This window comes from Mytilus galloprovincialis, chromosome 2 (assembly GCF_965363235.1).
Source record: "Mytilus galloprovincialis chromosome 2, xbMytGall1.hap1.1, whole genome shotgun sequence".
Classification (NCBI taxonomy): Eukaryota; Metazoa; Mollusca; class Bivalvia; order Mytilida; family Mytilidae; genus Mytilus; species Mytilus galloprovincialis.
In genome coordinates this window covers 37,224,181-37,227,981 of record NC_134839.1, presented here as the reverse complement: position 1 = coordinate 37,227,981, position 3,801 = coordinate 37,224,181, and the positions used below count along the sequence as shown (strand labels likewise).

Here is a 3,801-nt window from a genome sequence, read left to right as displayed (position 1 = left end):
TTTTGATTTGTTTCAAGTTCACATATTTCCAATGCTCTTTTCTCATTTTCTAAATTATACACCTCCTCTTTTGCTTCTTCTTCCTGTTCAAAATCCTGCTCCACCATAACAGTGTTGGGAAATAAAACAACATCTGGATATCCATACCACATTTTAGAGTTACCTGAAAAAATGCCAAATTATACAAAATTAAAAAATTAGAACAATGATTATAGGTCACAAATCCATTCAAATCAACAAACTGGTATAGATTTATATAAAGCACATTCTGATCACTTATTACAAAAGCTATAAGCTAAGACAAATATGAAATCATTCCAGTTTAGACAAGAAACAAACAAAAGTCAATACTAGAGGTTTAGGTGAGCTAGTATTGCTACCTGACATAAATAAGCTTTCTTAACAATGTCTGCACCAAATCTCATTATTATTTGTTTATAAGAAGAGATGCACATCTTCAATATATATTGCAATCAGTGAGCAAATTTTCAATGATGAGAACTGAAACTGTTCAATAACAGATTACACAAACTTGCCATCCTTAGTAGTGAAGATGGACAGACAAACAGATTGGAGTAGATACATTTGTAACAGTCTTTCTATTCTGAAAATTGAAACACCAAATTAATACCATGAATACTATGTTGTTCATAAAATTTTCAAAGCTGACAATTCAGTTAATTACTGTAATTTAATTAAGAAGATGTGGTATGAGTGCTGATAAGACAACTCTCCATCCAAGTCACAATGTATGAAAAGTTTGGTTGATTATAATTAGATAGGGAATCACTGAAGCATGACAGTAACGAGCCCCCTTTTATATCAGTCAGTGCCCCTCTCCCCCGGCCCCTAATAAAAAGTTCTGGATCAAACCACTGCGAAGTGCAGTCTTCAACACTGAGCATTGACTCTCATTGCACAGCATGCTATAAACATGATAAAGGGCCCAAAATAATGCATATAATTAAGCTACATGTAACTTTACCTATACTTGTCTTTCCATAGTTGATTTTTTTACGACAAGATCTGGACCAACAAGGACAATATGTAACCTTGTCTTGATATTGCTTATCAATTATGTAATCAGGTCCATGTACCAAGGGTGATAAGAGATGATTTGTGAGCAGAGCTGCCAAATAACTCTCTTTGTCATCTAGGACTGTTGTTCCTTCATACTTATCTTTTAGTGCCATTTCATGATTTCCTAAAATTAAACAAATTAAAATTACATTGTGCATATAAGATCTACATTTGTATTAATGATCAAATATATAATACACAGTGCCCTTACAATTTTGGTCATTGCAATAAAGTGCCCTTTCAGACAACTAGTAACCTTCTGAAGTAATGTTGTCAGAGGGTTTCATATTAAAAAGTTAAATATTAAATCTTATTGGATTTCAGAAACTAAGATTTTAAAATATTTTAATACATATGTACATCAGGAAATTGGTTTGTTATAAATTACTTACGCTTTTGACTCGGTTATAATTGTAAATGTAGAACATGTACCTTGTAGTATGTATAAAAAAACTTCTCTTTCAGGTACATGTAACATACATGTATATACATGTATACTTCATTGTTCAGGTACATGTAACATACATGTATACTTCATTGTACATGTTGTAAGTGAATATCATATGAAAAAGTTTGTTTTTTACTCAATTTTTACAACCTGTTGTAATCATAGACATCTTTCTTTTATTACCCCTCATTTCTGGAAGCTAAGTTTCAACAGGCCCAATAAATGGTGGCATCATTTCCCTTTCTGCACTCAGGACTTGGTCAACTCTTTGATGAACATGATTAACAATGATTAAGGCATACTTTAAATCTGTAGCTGTGCAAGTGTTAAATTTGACAACTGCACTACTACAGAATTTGATAATGTTATACTTTGACTCATATTGTATTCATTAGAATCAAGACTCAATTATTCCAACTACATGTACATGTATAAGGCTAGCACAATCTCTCTACTTCATCAAGATTTCTGATCTTACATTTTATTATTATGGAATCAAAAAGGGGGAGGGGTGATAATGTAGTTTCAGCATAGATAACATTTACAATGACATGTCAATTGGTCTGAGTTTACTCTGACGTCTAATGGTGAAACAGCCATTCTAATGCAACAACGTTTGTAACGTTCATTTTGATTGGATAACGTCACTTATTTACATTTTTGTACATAGCATCAATTCACAATTGCATGATGCTATGGGACGTATGCGCAAGCGCAGACGGCATATGACAGATTTTAAATAAATGTTTTAACGTTGTTTTCTGTCAGTTTCAATAGAATGGAGATAACAATATTGTATTTTAAGCTTCAACGGCATCAATTGGGGATTTGATGGTCGCAAATACCCGTTTACTGTCTCCACTAACACGTCGGCAGTAAACTTAATTTGCGACCATCAAATCCCCAATTGTTACCGTCTGAGCTTAAAATACAATACAGTTATCTCCTAATTGGACATCAGAGTAATCTTGGACTACATGATCATGTACTTGTCAATGTGAATAGTAAATTGATAACAGGCGACGGACATTAGGTGATTGCAGCAGCCAGGTGACCTAATATATCAAAGAACATGGAACATACTCATATTTCGTGTGAAGGAAAGCAGAGCATACAATGAACTGAAAAAGTCTTGATTTTCTTTATTCTGGGGGTTTATGTTGAATTCTCCTCTGACAAATGTTTCCAACTTCTCTACCCCATGATGAAACAATGTTTTTAGGTCAATTGTAGGTACAATTTCTTTGCCAGTTGATGGATCAGTAAAGTAAAATTCATCGTGGTCTATCCGTGCGTTGGTGAATGATTCTCCAAAGACACAGCTCTTCAGATAGAGTGGTCGAAACTCCAAATCCGTGTAATCATTTAAAAAAGACTCAATCTCATTAGGTTCCCCATTTGAGAACAATTTAACCGACGGGTAAAAACGACGTACATTTAAAATACGTCGCAAATGTCCAGAAAGCCTAGTAGTAAACAAAGCTGTCATAATTTCTTCTATTTGTAATCATTGTTATTGTGGCGAAGCAAGACATCTCGGCACAGAAGCTGTTAACTCGTACCAATGCGAAGTCGTACCACGGCAACCTCGTACCTTTAAAAATGTATGCATTTAATTTTGAAAATCTTTATGAAGTATTATTTAATTGACAAAAATATAGTAATACTTGATTTTTTTGTTGATTCTTTACGGATGACATCAAAAGATTGTTGTAGGATAAAAAACTTAAATCAAATAGTTTGGGGGTGGAAAAAACTATGTGAATAAAGCTTTTTATCCTACATTGAACTTTTGATGTCGTCCCATATACATGTGTGTTGATGAAGTTGTGGCCAATACAGCCTTTAAATGAAACTTACTTGTTATTCTTTGTCATTATGCCTACCAATCAGGATACCAATTAAAAGACACATCACTAAAAAAAAAATATGCATTTAATTTAATGCAAGAGAATATAATCTTCTATGATGATGAGAAAGAAAAGAACCAAGTGAGCTTTTCTCATCACTTACCGTCCGTCATGATATCCCACTTTGTCCGTAAACTTTTACAAAAACCTTCTCTTTGAAACTACTGGGCCAAATAAAACCAAACTTGGCCTAAATCATCTTTAGGGCATCTAGTTCTAAAATGTATCTGATGACCCCACCCATCAACCAAGATGGCTGCCATGGCTAAAAGTAGAACATGAGGTAAAATGGAGTTTTGGCTTGTTTTTTTTTAAAACTAAAGCATTAAGAGCAAATCTGACTGAGTCAAAATGTTCATCAGG

The 3,801-nt window shown here is 33.6% G+C and overlaps 1 long non-coding RNA gene across 1 annotated transcript; it reads right to left on the bottom strand.

The window, feature by feature from the left end:
* LOC143063519 (uncharacterized) lies at positions 1-3,067 on the bottom strand. Its single transcript, XR_012975030.1, has 3 exons — positions 2,612-3,067; positions 986-1,204; positions 1-163 (listed from the first exon to the last, which is right to left on the bottom strand). It is a non-coding gene; the product is annotated as an uncharacterized LOC143063519 (long non-coding RNA).
* Between the last annotated feature and the right edge of the window lie 734 nt (positions 3,068-3,801).